The following is a 22,112-nucleotide window of genomic DNA, read 5'->3' as shown; positions in this document are numbered from 1 at the left end:
TCGTATTTCTGTCAGACCTCACGAGCAACCTGACTTACGATTGCGCTAAACGGACCGGGCGAAAGTTACGCGCGCATAAAGAGTCGTGTTTTATTTGTGGCCGTGCGCAACGATGGTTAACTGGAGTGCGAAAGTAACACGACGACCCGCAGTTACGCAGATCGAACGGTTGACGAGGCTGAGGTACTCGAGGACGATGCGATCCGCCGAACTGATGGCTGGATATCAACTGCACTCCGCAGGATTAACTCTTATATCATTCCGGAGACGAACGTACCGCTCCAAACAGAGCCAATTAATTACGCTGACTGCTCGATTACTTGTCCCTCCGTTCCTTTACGCGTTCTGTCCGCTCCTTGGAAAGTTCGTGAGACGAGAGTCGATGTTTCCTAAGATACTCTAAAATTTCACCCAGAAACGCTACACTGGAATTCTCCGTATTTTAAAGAATAGCAGAAATATAAGGTAAACAATGACGGTACGTCGAAAGTTGCGGGTCTAATTGACGATCGATGCAGTTTCTATCTTGAAACGACGGAGACCAAGACACGGTTATTTGCTAAAACGGGATTAAGGGACTCGTTTCACGGTAGAACACGACGCGGAAGATAAAACCAGCAGGAACGGGGGACCGCATCTCCGACATTTCTTCTTGTTTACCAGACGATTACGCGCGCCAGAGACGGTGGTATCTGGTACGGCCACGTACACGGTGGAAATAAATACATCGAAACGTCATAAAGTTTGTTTTATTTCCGGCAAGTTTCGGCTAGGGGCGCAACGGGCAACCGAACCGTACAGTAAAGTGGATAGAAAGATATAGAAGAACGGTAACAATGGGGAGGAGAGCGAGGGGTGTGTCTGGCCGCCAGATCTTTCCGCGTCTATGCGGGCAAAAAGAGCTACAAAGAGCGGAAAAGACACCGAGGGAACGCAGGACATCCGCCCGGGTGATGCATCGTATCCTCCTCGCTGTACACATTCTTCCAGTTCCGAAAACTAACGTTAAAACAATGCCGTAATAAATTCGCGGGCTCTTTGTCTCGGTCGCATTATGCTTCTCTTCGTTGGGAATACCGAATTTGCTAAATATTATAACGTTAATTGAACGTGAAAGGAAGGGGACGAAATCATGTCAGTCATGATGGCTCAACCCTTTGCACCCCTATGTCGAATGTGACCTGACATCAGTTTTTTTCTCAGGAGTTCCTTTGTTAAGTCTAAATAAAACAGACATTCAATTGAATTTGTTTGTTCCTCTATTTGTTTAAATTGCCCAATTTTTTAGTTAACGTAAACCTCAGATGAAACACTTGAAAGTATTGAGAGCTACTGGTAACGAAATTGAAATATAATTCGTAGTGCAAAGGGCTAAATATCAGTGGAGAGAATTGTTAACACTTAAGGCTAACAATTCGTAATTTGTAATAAAAATTGTAGAATATTTACTCGACTGGATTTTTGAAAATTTATCCCAGTTTTCTGTGAGGGAATGGATAAACATTTATTTCCATTTCATTATATATTTCTTCAAGTATCTATCGTTTTAATTTCTTTGGTAGAAATAAATATAACTAAATTAATCTTCTGGGTTATATTTTGACGCGTCGAAATTGAGAATAGAAATATTTCTTTCACAGTTTGAATACGTAACTATACTTTCGATAGTTGTGCATTTGGTGCTTTGGGATTTACTATGGTTGATAAGTCGCGATCGAATGGGTGTCGTTGCGTAACAAATTCGGGCCACCGATCCCGCGAGCTGCCAATTGGCCCAAAGGAGATTCATCTTGATCATTACCAAAATAATCGCGCGGGATATCGCCGATGGCAATTCCATCCATCGACGTCCATCACGCCGACCACTGACGTTTCCTAATTGCCGGGATAACTGGACGAAATCATCTCTAGACCCGCGGCTTATTATCTTCCGGCGCTACGTCCTGATTGACGCGGTAACCGGGAGTTCGCTCCAAGGGGAATCCACACGAAATACGAACCTGGGCGTATCATCGAACCGATTGTTCCGGAAGTGAATTCAACATCCGCTCCATTACGCTCCGTGGAACCGAGTTCCATCGTGAAAGAACGCTTCGACTTAATTGGAAACCTGCACTCTAATAACTGAAACATTCTGCCCTTCAGAAATTATTCGGAGCGTACGTAGCCATTGTTGGCGCTGATATGATAATTCTTGACACTCTCAACGAAAGATTTATTCTTGTATGGTTGAGTAAATACTACCCAGAGTTTTCTGTGATTATTCATCGGGACATTTGCTTTATCGAGAAGTGAAATATCCATTTGTGATAAATGTGCCTTTTCCCAAGCTGCTCACGTCCCATTACGCGGATGAAACTCGACGCGAATTGGCCCCTCAATATAGTTAATTTGCGGAGATTTGTCGGGAACAATTCGAAATGACGATGGACCGTGCTCTCTCAGGATCAAGGAGATACAAGCGGACACTCGGTAGTTAATTAATTCCCTCTTAGACCACGGAGTAGGGTTCTTCGCCGCTGTCTACGGCACTGAACCCCAATTGACCCCTGGTACACCGTAGGAGGACACGAAGAGGGTGGTGCCGGCGGCGTTTATACAAAGATAACGCCGACAATGGCATTGAATTCCATTCAGTGGCGTAATTAAGGTCCCCGAAAAATTCTAATTAGTGTCCATAACATAGCGATAAAATTTAATTAAAAATTCCATATTCAGGCCGCGGGCCAGACACGGTGAAACGAGGTCGTAGTAACTTCTGCATAAGAACCGACGTACTTAAAATAGACTAAGACTTTCTGTTTTTATTGAGCCGAACACTCTCGTTACATAATTCTATATTCCTGAGAAGATCCTTAGATTGACCAAAGAATGGAAATATTTAAATTTCACGTATCAAGGTATTAAAATTGACGTTTAATTATTTGAGGTTGAGGATCGTTGGAACATTTATTTGGTGTCAATTCTAAGCGATAACGTTGGCTAGAAGGTTCGCATTATACAGGGTGTTCGGCCACCCCTGGGAAAAATTTTAATCAGGGATTCTAGAAGCCAAAATAAGACGAAAATCATGAATACCAATTTGCTGATGGAGGCTTCGTTAAAAAGTTATCAATGTTTAAAGTTCCGCCCGTACTGAATTTTTTTCTCGAAAATGCGCAGGATTTCGGGGGTATGTCTATTCACCAAAAATGAATGCAATTGACCCCCGCAACCGAAAATAATTTTTCCAGAACGATTTGAAATTTTTCAATTTCGCCGAAAAATTTAGACACCTATCCCCTGTCAATTTTCCTTAAAAATTAGTTTTTCATTTTTAATAAATTTATTTGACACTCTAGGGGAAAGTTGTTTAATACTTTTTTGTAGGTACCCATGTGCTCTACGTCCTCCCAAAATTTCATTGAAATACATTCAATATTATAAAAGTTATGGTCGTTTGAAAATTGGACCATTTTTATGGGGTTTTTCTCAGTTTACGGGGTCAAGGACCAACTTTTCGAATATTTTTACGATTTGTACATATTCTCTACTAAAATACGCGCAGTTTGCTTCTTCAAACGTTAAAATCGTCCAATCCGTTCAGGAGTTATGATGTTTTAAAGATTTGCATGAAATTTCAGGGGAATATATCAATGATATGGTCAGACATTGTATTTTCGGAAAGGAATTTTTTTCTCGAAAGTGCGTAGGATTTCGAGGTTATATCTATTCACCAAAAATGATTGTAATTGACCCCCGCAGCAGAAAATAATTTTTCCAGCACGATTTGAAAATTTTTTTTTTCCTCGAAAAATATAGGCACCTACCCCCTGTCGATTTTTCTTAAAAATTCGTTTTCGATTTTTAGTAATTTTGTTTGACACCCTACAGAAAAGTTGTCTAATACTTTATTGTAGGTACCCATGAGCTCTGTTTCAGAAAAAAGTTTCATTGAAATATATTCACTATTGTAGGAGTTGTGGCTGTTTGAAAATTTGACCATTTTTATTGGGTTTTTCTCATTTTGCGGGATCAAGGATCAACTTTTCGAATATTTTTGCGATTTGTACATATTCTCCACCAAAATACGCGTAGTTTGCTTTTTTAAACATTAAAATCGTCCAATCCGTTCAGAAGTTATGACATTTTAAAGATTCGCATGAAATTTCGAGGTAAGATTTCTGGCCTCACATTAGATTTTTGGTAAGGAATTTTTTTCTCGAAAATGCGTAAGATTTCGGGGTTATGTGTAATGACCACAAATGATTGCAATCGACCCCTGTAAACGAAAATAATCTTTTTAGAATGATTTGAAACATTTTTTTTTCGCCGAAAAATTTCACATCTTCTCGAATTTTTTTCTCGAAACTGGATGGGATTTCGGGGGTATGTCTATTCACCAAAAATGATTGTAATTGACCCGCGCAACCGAACATAATTTTTCCAGAAGGATTTGAAATTTTTGAATTTAGTTGTTAATAACTTTTTAACGAAGGCTCCATCAATAAATTGGTATTCTTGATTTTCGTCTTATTTTGGCCTCTAGAATCTCCCATTAAAATTTTTCCTAGGGGTGGCCGAACACCCTGTATATTCCTAAGAAGATTCTTAGATTGACCAAAGAATGGAAATATTTAAATTTCACGTATCAAGGTATTCAAATTGACGTTTAATTATTTGAGGTTGAGGATCGTTGTAGAGTTTATTGGTATTTGGTGTAAATTCTAAGCGATAACGTTGGAAGGATCAACGATTTCGCCGCAGGAGGAAGCCTTTGTCTCTTCGTTGACTCGCCGTTAATTGCTCGAGTAAATATTCCAATGGAGAATCTCAAACCATTCTGAAACATGTTGCTGGTCACTACTGCGGTCGTCAAAGCGAGCATCTCCGAAGCCCGCATCAGCGTCACAACATCCGGAAGTTCAATATTGAATCGCAGGGTGAAACACCTCTTCGTGGTTTCAGTTTTAAGATTAGGGATTCGAAGAAACATCGATATTAACCTCTAAATTACTGCGTTTGTACTTATAAAAATTTTTATATCACGCACCGAGATGTAAATCGTAACTATGCAAACGATAATGGTATACTGTTTTCGTTAAGTTTAAAATTTATATTCCTTTCGTGGAACAAAGCAGGATAAAGGGTGCACGACGAAAGTTCAACGAAATATGACTCAACTTCGCTTCGTTTCGCGGGGAATGCAAAATAAATGTCCCGGGGCAGAAAGGAAGAGGATGAAGGAGAGACTTGGACTCGTCTTTGAAAACTCAGATCCGTTCCATTTCAGCATTCAGACCGAAGAAATATCGTCCAATCCTTCCCGGGCCAATTTTCCGCGTACCCTCGACAGCACACGAGTGTGCGACACGCGCGATACCCTGAGCCCCCCTTAGAACACGGCATTAGTCCCGGTCTGTCGAGAAGTGGAAACGTAAATCACATTACTCCCTTCTGTTCCTTCTTCATTCGCGAGGAGCAGAACGGAGATGGACGATAATGCCTGTATAATGGACCTTGAACTTTCCAGGTTAAGTGACCGCGGTTATCTGTCGAAATGTTTCGATGCACTGGCACGATTCTCATTAAACACCCCATTTGTTTCGAAAACAAGGCCTAGAGCTTCGCGAAATCTTCAGAACTGTTGTACGAGACTTTCATTCACCTATCCTAGTTCTACTGGAGTATCCCAAAAATATATTACAGGTTTCAAAATGACTTATCAGGTCGTAATTCGTGGGGGAAAAAATAATTTTAAATATCATTTTCTACCATTTTTTTGAAATAATCTAGTAATTATGATTAATGAAACTTTAAATTTGAATCTATTGAATTGTTTTTAGATGCATCCAAGGATCTTTGATAAATATTTTAGTTAAAGTGAGGCACGAAGGATTTCGAAGTTTTAAATTTCAAAGTATTCGTCGCGTTTATTTTTTTATACGTCACAAAGTGGCTGCACGCGACGTTTTACGGGCCCGTTAAAAGTATCTGCGTTTCGCACGATCGAGAAAACCGAGGCCATTCTACGCGTCGCGGGTATAAAAAGTAATAATAATAGCAACAACGTACATCTTTACTGGCGCTATGACTGGTATTTTCCCCGAGTACCAGCGTAGTTGTAAGCCGATGGCCTAACTTTTTTATCGTCGCTGCGAAGACGTAATCTAAATTACACCGACTCGAGAGCAGCGAGGCCTAATTCTGGTTTTATTGGCGACTGGATAGAGCCAGGCAATAGCGATGGAATGGCGGGAATAAAATTTTAATAGGAATCATCCGTAGCCTCGGTGACTCGGTTCAGTTTCGTTCTGTAGACGCGACGCGAAACAAGCAATAATTTCTGTATTCGTTATCTCGACGTTAAAATTATCTTTAGCGTTGCTACATTTTCGTCGTCGAGCTGTTTCCGCTAGTCTTTGCAGGTGTTTGCAGACATTAAACAAAAGTTCTACGAAGAATTGATCGCCAGAGAGGCAAGGAGTGGAAGTAGGAAATCATTGGCAATTAAATCGGTAACTCGATTTAATTTAACGGTTCGTATAACACGAGCATATTTCGAATTTATTGCCAATTCAATGTGCTACTAAAGGCAATGATATATTCATGGAACATAGCGACAGCGAGTCGACATTTATCCGCGTACTCATAATCACCGGAGAGACTCCTATAAAATGGATCGTAAATTATTTGCTGTAATTCACTTTTTAAACAATAAGTCTCAAGGCTGCTGAATTATTTTTCAGAATGAGTCTCGCGATTCGAGCATCACCGTTGCTAAAAATAAATGTATATTACAGGAAAATAGCACGTTAATAAAATTATATTTCCCAGCCATTTGAACTCTACTTTTGAGTGACAAACTCTACTCGTTTCTCAACGAATTATTATTTAGTAATCCATTAGAAATTCTTTCCTATTTACAAAAATCCTTCCAAGCCAGTTGTTTCGTAGTTCGTTACGAAGGAGAGGAAATATAGATTAATAGTAGCGTTTTAACGCGGGACACTTCATTGCGCAAATTTTCATACTCCATTCACCGTAGCGAGTTTCTTAAGAGAATGAAATTCCCAAGGAGTGGATTAAGGCGTTCCTCTTCATTCCAATTTCTATAAAGCACTCCCCCGCCTCGTCACCATCGCGCCTGAACCCCGCTGGAAATTCGTAGTTTATATACGAGATATTTCCCAACTTTTGCCCAGGAAAATGCAGCGTCGTTTAAAAATTTGCTTCGAAGTATCTCGTACCTTTCACAGCGTCTCGAAAATGTAATCGATCCTTCCTAATAAACGTGTCGATTATAATAGAGTCTTCTTCGGGATATGAAGGGATTCTATTATTCGCGAACTTCGTGGAAGCGACGCGTATGGTGAATTTTAACGCGGTAAATCGTCGCGAGGCGATTAACTCGATATCCGTGAAATCGATTCGCGAAACTTTGGCAACTTTTTCGCCCCTTTTCGAGTTGTTCGCGGTTCCCAATATGCACCTAGCTCGTAAACTACTCGATCGAGCCAAGCTTCGGTAAGATCCCCCCAGTAGTTTTCAGCGCGGTAAATGCGGCGTGCAGCGCGACGGAAGTCGAGTGTTCGATCGTGTCGCTGTCCCTGTTCGCGACACCCTATTTTCATGTTTCGTGCTCGAGTCGCTTCCGTCGCGGAATTTCGACAAGCCAATGGCGTTTCGACGCCCGGGTTCCGGCGTTGTCTCCCCTGAAACGTATTTCGTGTCGAAGATCGTGACGTCGATATAAATTACGCCCACAAAAGCACCACAACGATTTTTACCTTCGAACGGTCCACGATAAAACACTGGTCGATGCATGGTTCAAATATCTGTGGTGGCCCAACGCACGAAGGATGAATTTTAATAAAATTTTTGGACCCCCAAAAAGACGAGATTCCGGTATAACAGCGTTAAAATTAAATTTTTTATTTTTTTCATGGAGAATTAAATGTTCTATTGTAGTAGACTTTAGGGAATCTGAAAGGAGATTCTTAATATACGAAAATATTTTTTTTGGGCATTTTTTATTATCTTTTATTGAATAGGAAATATATCAAAATGTAAAGAAATTAATTCCATCGATAAAATTTAACTTAAATTGCTAGCAAATAATATTGACGAGTTTAACCTTTATGAAATTGACAAGAACGAATCATCGTGAAGGAAGAATAAAATTTAGACATGAAAAGACGAACGAGGAGTGCCAGAGTCTGTTATAACAGGGAGCAGATGTTGAATGGGGGATTTTCGGATGGAGTTGTGTGTCCCACATCGATCATGCGAGTTGCTAATGGCGGAATAGCGCCGTGATTCAGGTATTCCGCGACGAATACGAATTCGGGCGGACACTTTGTACCGATCGGAATGCAGGGCGATGCTTGACAGTGCAATACGATCTGCTCGAATTGAGCTCATTCGTAATTGAAACGCGAGAGCGGCGTTGTTCCCCGTTCCACGGGATTGCGATGTCTTGGTAGCCTTCGAAATGTCTGTTGCTGGGGAAACTAATGAATCTCCTAGCACGCCAATTACCGAAACCTGAGAAATTTTCGCCTGGCTGAGTCTATTTTTCTTGGGGAATGCCGGATTCGCGTAGAGACCGACGGGACGGAGTCAGTTTTAAAAAATTATGAAACTCGAACGGCTGATTTTCAACGGTTATTAGGATTAATTATAATTTTGATGCTTCGACGAGGGTATTCATCGAAATATTAACTTTATCGCGATTAGACTGTGGTTTTCCAATTTTACGAATGAATTAATTTTCGTTTCCTCGCTCGGAGGGAAGCGTTTCGCTGGAAGGAGCAATTTAACAGGGACTTTGTGAAATAAATGAATTCTATTAGAGTGAAAGGGAACGGTTTGACAATGTCTGCCGGAATAATAAAAGGCGTACAATTTTCTGGAGGGTTTAATAACATTCGACCCACATCCTTCGATAAACTCTGCCGGAGATTTCTTTCGCGCCGGCGGTATTCCGCAGAGGAGAGACAAATCTGCGAAAAACCTGGAGGAGATGAATTTCGTTCGAGGATGCGGGGGTCAAGGGAATAAAGGAACGTCGAAAAGGAGAATGGAGATGAAAGGGGACGAATAAAAAAGAGCGTCTTCTGTACTCCAGGGACGAAGGAAGAAGAATGTCCCCGGCGTCCACGAGCCCGCGACGCGGGGCTGAGCGCGGGAGACTTCGAAATTCCGCGAGTTTCTGTAAATTGCGCTCCGCAATGCGGCGAACGGAAACCTGGCCGGGCCGCTGTTTCACCCCCGCCCCGAAATTACAATAATTCATCACAATGAGAACGTTTAATGCTCGATGCTGAATCGTAATAACGTAACGTCGAACGGACCGAAAGTAATTCGCCGCTCTCGAAACCGCAAACTTTTGTAATTTACACAATTACCGAATAAACCGGTTTGAATAGTTCTCGAAACCGCGGCTGGAATTTCGGGGTTGATGTTCCCCGTCAGCATACACGCGAACGTTTGTAACTTTCGGTGTATCATCCGAACCGAATGCTATCAGCACAAACATCGCCTCTGAGAAATTTTAATACAGTCAAAGAGAAGGACGCGTAATTTTCTTTTGGCGGTTCCCGCGAGATTGCAGCTTCCCGGTCGAAAGTGCGCGTTCTTTCGGGACTTACGGTTAGATTCAGCCGGCAGAAACAGCCGAGTTCGTTCTAGTTCGCTGCATATGGCGACGTTCGAGCACGACGACCACCGACTCGTTCATACGACCGCGTCTCATCGCGAAGGAACGTCCAAAATCTCTTGGAGAGGGCTCGCTGATATTCCTGAAAATGCACAGCTCGTGTAACCACACGTCCCGGGAAATACACCGAGTGAAACGCTTCGGAATCGAGGGTTTATCCAGTCAAACTTCCGCTCAGACGACGCCGGATGCCGTTCAATTTACGCTGGAAATCATAATACGAGTCCTTCAATAATCATTTGAGGTACTATCGTCTTGTCAATTTTACTCGAACCTGGTTCTTGAAATTCCTCGACGGTAGCTTTCAGCATATTTCACGTTATTTCATAAACAATTCTTACAAGAAATCTCCATGAAAATTGAATATATTGAAATTACAAAAATGTTTATTAAATTCACTTCTAAAACAAATATTACTACTGTGTTATGGTAATGGGGGCTGAAATCAACCCTAGTTGACTAATTTTTTGTCGTGGAGTGTATATCCGCTTCACTCGTCTGACTATTTTCGTATTTATTCCACTTAACCGTCGAGTGCACGATTGATACGTTTATTTACAATGTAGTTTTCAGTACATTTCATATCAAAAACACGTATTTCATAAAAACTTACAAGAAATCCCTATCAAAATTGATTATATTAACATCAAAAAGTTGTTCGCTAAATCCACTTCGAAAACAAATATTACAGAATACTATTACGTCATGCTAGTTGCAACAAAACCTATCAAACTAATTTTTTGTCGTGGAATATAAATTCACTTCGCTCGTCTGACTACGTACGTGTCTACTCTACTTAACCGTCGAGTGCAAGCGCTGCCTCAATCGAGGTGCATGTTCGATACGTTTATTTACGAATATAAGCAACGAAAATGCGCCGCGAGCGATGGTCAAAAATGATATTTTGCAAACTTTTTCGCCGCCTCGCGACCATTGTGCCGAAACTTTTACGCCGTGGAACATGTTTATCCCTCCATTCACGGGTAAACTTTCGAGAAGAAGTTCCGAGCGATTCAATTGTAGTTATTCATACGCCAGCACACTTTAATGAACCTTCCAATACTGTTTAGAAACTGCCGTGACGTGGACGCGTTTAAGTCTATCTGCACTTTCCACGTACCTCCGGCTTCCCGTATATTCGAAAGTTAAGAGAAGATGGAGATTCTCCGTTGTAGTTCCGCCCGGCTTCGAAGCGAGTTTCGAATTTTTCCCGTGAGAATTTTTGTGCCTGTCCCAGTTAGAAAATTCCTACCATGTTCCGTGAAATTTCCCCGACAACTATCATATTAAACGACCGACCGACGAGAAGTTCGCAATTTCAGTACCGTGTAATAGCATCTGTAATAAATTTCGACCGAAGAATCTTCCCGAAGGAGCTCGAAAGATTATTAAATTTCGCGCCTCAAGTATTCTACGTTTTCCAATACACAGCAAGATTGATAACTAAAAATACCAGTTACTTTATTATTCTCTAACGAAGTACGTTAGATGTAATCAAGTTGGATGGTTGTTTTATTTAGGGGAATGATCTTAAACGGAAATTGGCTCGCCGAGCATGAAGAATTCAATGTCCTGCCTCGTAGTTGACTCTAATTTTGGTCGCAGAAAAGAGGGACGGGTGTTAGGCGATGGAGGAACGAATTTGCAAAGTTAATTCGACAAATTTCGCAGGAAACGAGAGTTCCGGGGGGGTTGGATGATGGCGTAGAAGAGGCGAAAGAAGAACATGGGAAGCCGCGCGGAGATTTGCAAATTCGAACTCTGAAGTTCCTAGCCGCTCAGGGGAACTCTAATTATTCCTGCTGGAATGCCGCGTCTGATTACAAAAGCCTCGACGTACAGACTAGCTTAACTCGATCTCCTTCGAGGGGGGAACGGCGGTCGGAAGAAATACTCCGATGACATTCTCACTTTCGCGTTGTCCTTTCAGGATTATCGTCCTGTCCCACCTCGGAGGACGAGAGAATATTCCACGTCGTTGTCTGCTTGCTTACGTTAAACGAACCGAGACGCTCGCATCGCGAAACCCGGCGACGAAAGAGTAAATAATTTAATATTAATTTTATGTAAGAAGTATCGAAAACTCGGGTTTTAGTTACGAATTAAAATGTTTGAACACTTGAAGGGGAACAGAATTTAATAATGTGGTATTTCTGACAATTTTTCTCTAAAGAAAATCTATTTAGTCAGAAACGTGCAGTTATCACTGGTCGTAAAGGAGACTCTGTACCTTGCAAGGGAATAGTTCTTTACTCCGAAGACAAATTAACACGAAGAATGGGCTACAATGTATTGTTAATGCTCGTCAGACAAAAACCTTAATTACATCGGGCGGTCGATCCCTGTGTCTGTACAAAAAACAAGTAGTATTGTCTGGTTTCTGGCCAGACAAGTGGAGTGGTACAACGGTATGGCCTGGCAAGTGGAACGCTCCCTGTTCGAGCATGTAACTCGACATTAGTATTAATATATAGAGAAACAAAATTGCCATTTGTTTATCTATAATTTTTAACTCTCGATATCGTGACAAGAAGACACATCGATCGATTGTGATTTGTACCGATAAACCGGTGCAAACTGCACAGTATACTTGATATTGAACAATATATTTGTACGTAATTTCGAAACCAAAGCACTCGCGAGCAATATCAATTAATAACAAACACGAGCACGTGGCTTTTTATTACGAATTCGAACGGTGACGTCTGCTTTAATGATTCCGCGTATCTCTCGAATTTCCCAATATCTGTACGTACGCGCGAGAGGCTCGTTATAAAATTAGATAATTGTACGGGATCGCGCGTGAACGTGAATTATCGTGGCTCCTAGCTCGTTACGGGAGCTCGCTTTTAAATAGAATTCGACAACGTGTGTCTTTTCCCGCGTACGGGGTTATCTTATAATTATCGCGGGTTGCTCATTACTATGAAACATCTGTCGCGTAGTTGTACAACGACCACGACACGGCCCATTATTGATAGGCGGAGCACGATGTGCAGCGTGTCGGTAAAAGCGTCGCTATTGATTGCGGTTTCGCCTCGCGATGACGATACACCGTCGTTCCATATATCTTCCGCGCGAATACCGTTCGACTTCCTACGCGATTTAACGTTACAACGTGGATCTTCAGAAATTTCGAGTAATCGAATGGCAAATTGCGTCGCGATCCTCTAACTGTTGGCCGTTCCACGGACATTCGATATTAGAAACACACCTGGGTCCCAGCGAATTCCACTCGTAACAAGCAAACTTCCGGAAACCGCGTTTCCGTACCAATACTATCGATACACGTGAATCAACTTTCGGGATGAAAGGCTTTGACGGCGATTGGTTAAATTTCATTGGTCACGCGATGTTTAATGGACGATGTATTGGCGCACTTGGTCCCCCCTGATCCTCATTACCCACGTTTCAATTTGAGAAATAGTGTTAGGAGGGGCATTCAATATTCTGTGTTTGATTTTCCAGTACTCTCAGGGACATAAATCATATGTACATTTATAGTTCTAGATCGTTGGAATATACAGGACATTTATTTGGAACGTTTTTCTGTCACAGATAATTTAAGGCATGATTTTTAGATGAGAACATTAAAGAGCATCTGTAAGCAAGGACGTATCATATAATAATTTTTTGAGGATACATTGGCAGGTATTTTAGTTTACCAAATACACAAAGTGTAACAACTATTAGAAATATTTATTTAATTTTTATGAGGACTAAAGGTGCAAGATCCAATATGTTCTCTGTCAATTTCAAATAAAAAAAATAAAACTTCACCTATTATTATACCACCAGCGAGATAAGAATATCGAAATCATGAAACTGTCACTGCAGCATACAGTAGTATCAACCAGGCTGCTGTCAGACCAATTCGTTCTCGAATTAATTATAATATTTCGTACTATCTAAGACCATTTCCAAATGCAAAATAATTCCATTATCAGACAGTTTAAAAATATTTAAAAAAATTTTTAAATTAATCGAAATAAAATTTTACCACGTTTGATAGCAGATACAGAGCGAAAACGTTTACAAATAATAAAAGGATGTTAAAAAACGGATTGTGACACTTCGTATGAAGCGTCCTGTACAATCTTTGCACGCGTGTGCTTATTCACGTATAATATACGCGCGCATCTGCACACAAACGCTCTCGCACGTACATCTACGGTCTAACTCTATTCGACGGTTCACCGCAAATGCGCATCCATGCAAACCGGCTGAGTCGATATTCGCGGATATGCAAATCCTTCGCGTAGTCTCACGTCCTTGAAGACGACCGAGAAACGACACCACCGCGAGGAACGCTTTAATCGAGCTGGCGTTCTAATCAAACGCGATTCGACTTTTTAAGAGGATTTCCAACGGCGACCCGCGATAACAGGCACGCCCGTAATTACCATACGATTCAGTTAATACGTTATTATGGTCGCTGATTATAATAGGCGATTATTTGATCCGTTGGGTTTAGCGTGCGAGCTCGGATATTTGGAAATTGATTTCGCTCGATGCAGTTTGCAAGTCAAGGCTAATTGTCGACTGGGGAATAATAATCGGTGATTATACCAGCTCGGTGATATCGTTAGCGTCTACGAGTCTGAAAGATATTTGTGACGATTCACTGAAACGATTATTCATATGTTTGTGCACGAGATTAACTTTAGTAGATTTTCTTCATTTACGCTACAGATTCTATTTGACATTTATTAACTGATAGTTATACCAGAGCAGTTTTACTCTGAAATTTCGTGACACGGATCGAAACAAGAGATTACCAACATACTTTGTCTTTTAAAATGCTCCGGGTGGAAAATATCGAGTGGATACAAATCGGGCGAACGAGGCAGCCCAATGTATGTCATACCATTTTTCTCGAAACGCTACTGTTACGTATTGTGTGACAATCCGTGCGTTATGAGTTCGTATCCCCGTCCTGCTGAAGTTTTTTTACCCCAGAAGCCCAGTATATTCGCGTTTTTTTTTTTTTATTTCAATCTGTAACGCGACCGGTAAGATTTAAACTAATTGCTCGAAGAAAATATAATAAAAATATGGTCAGAATGGTAGATTAAATGTCTACTGAAATAAAGTAATTTTCAAGTATAAAATCTGAAATGTTTTTATTTTCTATGGAGCCATAGTTGAATATCTTTTGTGCAACGAATAGAATCTGCATGCAGAAAGAATTGCATGGTTCCATTTGAACAACAAATGCAAGTGCACCGTTGCATTCAACCTTTTCTGTATCTTATCTTAGTTTTTTAGAATCATCCTGTACAATCATTCTGAAAAAAGGGTGGATCTCGTCAATCCAGACGATGCATTCATGCGAATATCATTTAAATAAGAGATCAGATCTGAAATTTTACTTTGGTGCTGGAAAGTCACTATTACATTCACATATTAAAGTAACAATGAAACCATCGTTCCAAATAAAAATGATCAATTTTGGAATTTTGGTTTGACTGTTATTTCAGAGATGAATTATCCAATTTCAAAATATAGATAAATATCAATGAATATTTTCGATACTGTAGCAAACAGTAGCATTAAAACCTATCATTTTAAGAACCTTCGACACAGTGTCGCTATAGTGATTCCTCAAACCGAGCAGCAGTCGTAAATAACTCCCCATATCTCCCATTGAGTTTATGGCGAATAATATTGTGCTATTAATTTTCTGGCAGCCCATCTCGCGTACCTCACTACATTAGCATTGTCTATATCAACTGAAAGCTATTTCTCTCGATAGCAAGCTTATGGCGACGAGATATCCAGAACACCAATACAGAATTTACTATTTTGAAACGTTGTAGATTATCCAGAAATAACACGATTTTGCTCTTCAGAGACAAAGAGACACCATTTGCAAACAAAGTGAATAATAGTAAACCTAGATAAGAGCTCTAGGAATCGTATCGTTGGAATTATTCGTGAAATCGATCATTTGGTTATGCTAATACAAACGTGGAACAAAGCCATTGCGTAACATATTTGCGTCGATGATCTTTTTTTAACTTTGGAATACACAGAGTATCAAATTAGATTCGAACAACTGTCCGTGAATTTATCGCGCGCCGTGCTCACCGTTTTTCAATTATAGATCACAAAGCATATCGACCAAAATACATTTTCGTTCGTTCGTTCGATTCCAATATAAATTCCAATTGCGTTTTGAGCGCGCTATTTATTTCGACGAAAACAGAATAATATCGTTTCGATCCGATCCCGAGCTATGCGCGCTTTTTATTCGGATAAACATGGATCCCGTCGAAAGTTCGGTTGGTCCGGGTCCTAAAATAAAATAGCACGATCGTTCGACGCGTTTGACGCGTCGGTTTCCAAGTTGAATCTGGAAACGGCGAGTCGACGTTTGTCCAACAAATATACTAATCAGAACATCCAGCCTCGACAAAAAAATCAATTCGATCTAGAATTTTACACGGGTCTCCGGCTACCAATTCTCCAGCGAACCGTTGGTACACAGAATGGCGAATAACTATGATTGCCTCAGTCTCAGAAGTAAATTTTACCAAATCAAATTTTAATAAAAAATATTATTTCCCAAAGACACGTTCGCTAGTAATCTTAATTATACTTCTATCGTTGGTAGAACAATAGACAAACGTTTTGGTACACAGGATGGTCAATAACTTTGATTGCCTCAGTCTCAGAAGTAAATTTTAATAAAAGATATTATTTCATGAAGACACGTACGCTAGTAACGTATTCGCGATCAAGTGCGTCGTATCGAAAGGTTTAATGGATAATTCGAATTCAATTTTGATGTGAAATAGAAGAAGCAAAACAGTGGTTTCGATATCATAAAAATGTACGAAGCATTGTTAATTCGCATTGACGTAACATGACTGGTAGTCGTAGCTAATGAATACACGTTTGACGCGATGTTTTCGATGATTAGATTAATTATTACAGAGGCTAGTAGAATACCTTGCCACGGACAATTTCAGGAAGGAGTCTGAAGGATTCGAAAATTAGCGGATTCGGTTTCCTTTGATTAAGATCCTTTGGCGTGGACCTGCTTCGCATCCCTGATCTCTCATAGAAGTATATCCTCGGGGGGGGGGGGGGGGGGGAGTCCAAAGAATCCTAAATTCAAATTTATTGTACCGTTCCTGCTTCCTCTGCGACACGAATTCTCATGGAAATGGTATTCATCTTCAAATGCACAAGTAAATTTCATACATCGTGTCTTATTCATCCATAATCCCGTACTCTCCATATCTAATTCTAAGTTTTGCTCGCGTTAATATAGTTTTAACGCAATGATACGATCAGCAAGCCACTTTATAACAACAATTAACTACAATTTCTCTTGTCAGGGTGAACACAGTCGGAAGATTGTTTTCAATGTGTAGTCGACTGTCAAGTAACAATAATAAGCTTGAGAATAATGAGAAATTAATCCAGCAAAGCAACTACCTCATAATACTATCTCCGACCCTTTGCCCTGATTCTAAATCTTCTTCAGGGGAACATAATTAACACAGGTAGACACAATTTTTTGGTATTTTTTCATTGAATAGTGAAATAATAAATTAATGACTATGTTAGACTTTTATTGTTTCTTATTGTTTCTTATTGTTGAAGAAATGACGTTTCTTCCGTTCTGTCAAGGATTCCTCGCGCCCTGACAACGCGAAAGTTCGATGGCTTCTGCCATGCGTCGCTCGTTTCTCACGATCGCGTAATATCCACCTTCAACTTTTGGAGACTCGCGCATCGACGTCGCTTTCTTTCGATTTTTTTACCGCGTGTGCCGGCGATTTATTTCGTTGATCGTTCTTCCGAGAGTTACCCATAAAAATCATTATACCGGCCCAACGGATCCCGTTTCGTCCGCGTCGGGGAAACTGAAACGGATGATTGTTACGGAACGGGGCGAAAATAAAAAAAAAAAAAAAACAAAAAAAAACAGAAAAAAGCTAACGCCCCGTTCGCGACGAGAGAACTTTCGTAACTGCTTTCGAACAATGGCCCGGCTTCGATCGCCTCGAAAGGCTGCGTTTTCGGAAATGGAACGGCAAATCGTCGCGATCGAGAGTCTGGTTCCTCTGTTTTTTTTCGCGTTCGGTTCCCTCTGTTCTCGTTTTCCCGTGACGCACGGAACGACACTTTGGCAGAAAAAAAAAACGGACACTGCGGTGCACGGCGATGCTTCGCGACGAATTTCGACGCGAAGGATCTGGTAACGAGCGATCCAATCCTATCGTTTCGTTCGTGATCGGGGGAATCGAATGATGCGTTTGATCGAGACGTAATAGGATACTGTGAGACGCGATGCAATTCACCAGTTTCGTAAATATTTTAGACAACTTCTATCGTATCTGTCGTATTTTCAGAGTGATCTATACCACATGCAAAGAATTCAATTAATTAATCATCTAGTAGCTCAATAGCTTGTAAGATTATTTTCTCCTTTCTCGTAGAATGTGAACTACAAATTCAAGAACTTCGTTGTACTACGCTGTTTTCGAAAGCTTAATAATTAAGAAAAGAAGATAGTCCAACACTTGAGCTAACATTTGTTCGTGTCATGGTAAGAAATATTTATCCAATCTGTTTCTCAACTTTAATCAGCAAATATATTCTGATACGACGAGGAAAAGTCAAAGTAAACTACAAATTTAAGAACTTCGCTGTACCACACTGTTTTCAAATGCTGAATAATAAAAAACAAATAATCCAATACTTTAAGTAACGTTCATGTGTCACAGATACAAATATTTCTCTAAAAAATCAATCTATTTCTCAACTTTTGTCAGCAAAAACACGCCAGTACAACGACAGAAAGTCGAGGTGTACAAGTTCGAAGTAGAAATTGGCAACAATAGCGCACGAAGTGGCAGCGTCATAGGCGTCTGAAGAAAGTCGCTCGAAAAAACAAGGACGACGAAAATAAGAAAATTGAGTGTCGTTCGATGACGCGCGCTTCTCGTTTCGTTCCGCCTCAGTCGCTCGTCAGGGGTGCCGCCTGAACCGCAAGCCGCGTTTTCATTACCCGACACGTCGTCGTCGCGCTTCTTCTGGCAGGAAATGAAAGCCGCTGCTTAGCTCGCGTTTCGCGAAGTCTGCTTTTGAAGCGTCGCAGCCGTGGCCCCGGTGACTGGCGGCCAGGGAATTATTCGCGAACGATGAAAGGAGTCACCGCGAACCAAAGAAAACCAGTAGACACGCTTCTTGTTCGAGGATTCGGTTAATTCAATTTTTTTTTTCCTCCTCCCAACGCTGTATAAGCATCCTGCGGGAGGTACGAATGCTCTTTTGTTCGAGGTTCGATAAAACTGTCGTCGAAATGGTACCGGGTAGGAAGAGGCCAGGACTTCGCTACTTCCTTCCTGTTATTGTACACGCTGACAGATTTACTTAACGCCGACGACCGTCTACCGGAAATTAAAGTTCTTGCTTATCCTGTGCTCCCGGTACTATTTAAACATGGATATTACAACGACGGACGGGAATCGCGAGCACGACGAGAAACTTTTATATTCCGTCGCGGTGAAATCCTGACGAGACGCTCCTTTCGCTGTCAGGGGCCCCGGAATTTCCGCGACTTTTGGTCCTCGAAAAAATCCTGCTCCCGACAGACAGTAACGAGAATATCGACCACTCGTAATTAACCGTGTTCCTCGCAGTCCTCGTTCCTCTTCGCGGGATCGTCTTTCCACCCTCGGAAGATCGTTCCCCGCGAATCGGAAAAACGTCTGTTTTTTTTCTCTCTTTCCGTACGAGTGCCAGCAATTTCAGTACTCGCGAAGGATCGACAACCGCGACGATTCCTTTGCGTGGGTCGAACGAACAAACGGAAGAAAAATCCTCCTCCGCCGCTGGTATTCTCGCGGTTTGCTGCTACGTTACCTCCTTTGAAGCACGAGGGGATTCATCGCGCGGGGAACAGCAGAATCATCGCTCGTAACAAAGCGACCTCCTTCAAAAAGGGTTATCCAAGATCGGGGACGGTTGAATGGTGCACAGTTTTCACGCCGCGCGAAAGGAACTAGCGGATATCGTCCTTCGACAACACCACGCACCAAAACAGCATCGCAGATATATCAGACTGCTAATCCAGATTTTAGCTCGCCGCACCGGGAACCTCGAAGACGCTGCATCCTCTCTGGAAAATTCACTCGTCACCCGCAACCCTCGGTTGCACCCGCGCGAACCGGTAGAAATATTTTTTGCAAACGAACGAGCATCGAGCGTCGAAATTTGAAAAAATAACTTGTAGAAATATTTCCCTCGACAGGTTTGCACTTTCAGTCATCCGCGATGCAAAGTTTCATTAAGAATCTGAAAGGGTAGAGCACTCAGGGATAATTTAAAATTAAAACAGTTCAGAATTTGAAACTCGCTTGAAAAGTTTGTAAACATTCTGGGTCGTCTTCTGAATTTTTTCTATGTTACTTGACTTCAAATTTCAATCTCGAGTGCTCTCCACTTTTCACCGTGTTTCATCCACTTTCGTCGAGCACAAAAATATGGATTGATTCTCGAAACTTTGGAAACAACGAATTGTCAGGAACCGTTGTCTATCGAAAGGGGTGGATGAAACGGGGGAAGTTAAGCTTCTCCCCGTGTCCAACTGAACTAATTCACGTTTTCGTAAAAACGATCGCGATAGGTGGCAAAGTGGTCGTCGCGCTTTAATAATGGAAAGTCGCGAAGGGGTCGAAGTCCCCGCGTAGGTTATGAAATTCCCCAGAAGTAAGGAAGACTTACGCAACGTTCAATTTGTGTAATGTATTCAAAATATGGCCACGCGAAAGTCTGAGACCCCGAATTTGCAATTGTAATTCTTCGTATATTAAACCCTGGTACGCTTTCGAGTACGCGTGACGTACGTAACGCGTAAAATAGAGAAACACGAGTCGAGGGATGCACGCGAGCCGTCGTTGCAGAAGATATTTATACCGCGTCGTTCGCGGATACGACGAAAGTATGATTCACTGGTTCACCGTGTCCTGTGGAACAACGTTGCACCTTAAATTTCTCGCGCTGACACCGTGCAACGTTTTCGTTTCACACTGTAACCGTTGTATTCATTTCCCAGAGCACTGTATCAGGACTAGTCGACAGCCGGAGGCACTCGATCACAGATCACCAATCCTGGCCATCGAGTTCGACGCGTTCGCGATCCAACCTGAAGGTTTACGGTCGCGTTGGCGGGCTGGATCGTCGAACGAAGCCGGGGTGTAAAATGAAAGAAAAAAAAGTGAATACAGCAAGAACAAGCCGGACACGGTGGGGTAACAAGTGGAAAAACTCTCGACGGCTAGATCCGACGGTCGTTGTGGCGCGCGGCGAGCCACTGACTGCCTCCACCAATTCCACGCCTTTCCCTGTCCTCCCACCTCCGTGCACCGCCACCTACGCCGATCACCCTTGCACACCCTCTTCGCGCTGTCCTCGACAACCCCAGGCGCAAACGCCACGACGATCCCTGTGCCTCCGTCCTCCTCTATCCTTTCTATACGCCCACCCTTTCTCGCCCTCCCTTCTTTCGCGATTCTTTTCTCTCTTTCATAATGCTTCCTGTGTTATTTCATTCTTCACATCGTTCACCGAATTCCGAACCGTATTATTTTTTACCCCTAGATAAAAGTACCAGCGATTGACGCTGACGGAAGAAAACGGAAGCGGAAGACGCGACGATAGGGTTCGTAAGAGACTGGGGGACTGTACTTTAGAACGATTGTAATGTGACGTAGAAAGTAGTGACAGTGGAATTACTAAAATACTCGAAATGATTTGAGGTTTCTAATAAAAATTTTTAGGAATTTAGTCGACTGGATTTTTGGAACTTGTGGTTCTCTATGAGAGAATTGATAAATATTTGTTTCCTTTGTTTTATACATATTTTCAAATATTTATCGATTTAATTTTCTTTGGTATAAATAAATACACCATAATCGTTGGTAGCTGTAGTGTTAACGAATTTGTTACGAATTTACTCGACTGGATTTTTGGAAATTTATTGTGATTCTGTATCAGAGAATTAATAAACATTCATTTCCTTTGCTTTATAAATTTTTTTAAATATCTATCATTTACGGGTCTTTGAAAAATTTTAATAATAATGTGTAATCAGTTTATAATTCCAAAAGAAATCGTTACTAAAATTAAGTATTCGCGTTTCTTGCCTCCCTTGAATTGTAATTTTGCATTAGCTTAATTTGTTATTTATTCATGACAGCGATATCGATATCTAATATTTGTACTAATATCAGAACGGACAAACTTTTCGATTAATTACGACATATGTAGTAACGGCAAATGTTTGTTAACAAACAGGAAGAAGGGAATTGTCAATGTAAATTGATATTGGAAACTTTATTTTATCGAGAAAATTCAATTAAATTATCAACCTCTCAGTAACACAAATCGTTCC

General features: G+C 41.2%; 1 protein-coding gene across 17 annotated transcripts in view; it reads right to left on the bottom strand.

The window, feature by feature from the left end:
* The window catches only part of Dlg1 (MAGUK family member discs large 1), a 687,637-nt gene that overhangs the window by 439,207 nt on the left and 226,318 nt on the right, over positions 1–22,112 (bottom strand). For 4 of the 17 annotated variants that reach the window (XM_076762409.1, XM_076762404.1, XM_076762408.1 and 1 more), the window contains exon 1: positions 19,583–19,818. The exons of 7 other annotated variants lie outside the window; for them this stretch is intronic. The gene's annotated coding sequence lies outside the window, so the exon portion shown is untranslated. Of the gene's footprint in view, positions 1–19,582; positions 19,819–22,112 lie in introns of those variants that run through there. 6 more of the 17 variants (XM_076762399.1, XM_076762407.1, XM_076762402.1 and 3 more) reach the window with 4 other exon arrangements.

This window comes from Colletes latitarsis, chromosome 3, assembly GCF_051014445.1.
Source record: "Colletes latitarsis isolate SP2378_abdomen chromosome 3, iyColLati1, whole genome shotgun sequence".
Taxonomy (NCBI): domain Eukaryota; kingdom Metazoa; phylum Arthropoda; class Insecta; order Hymenoptera; family Colletidae; genus Colletes; species Colletes latitarsis.
Note: the sequence above shows the minus strand (reverse complement) of the source record. Positions and strands in the feature narration are given on the sequence as shown.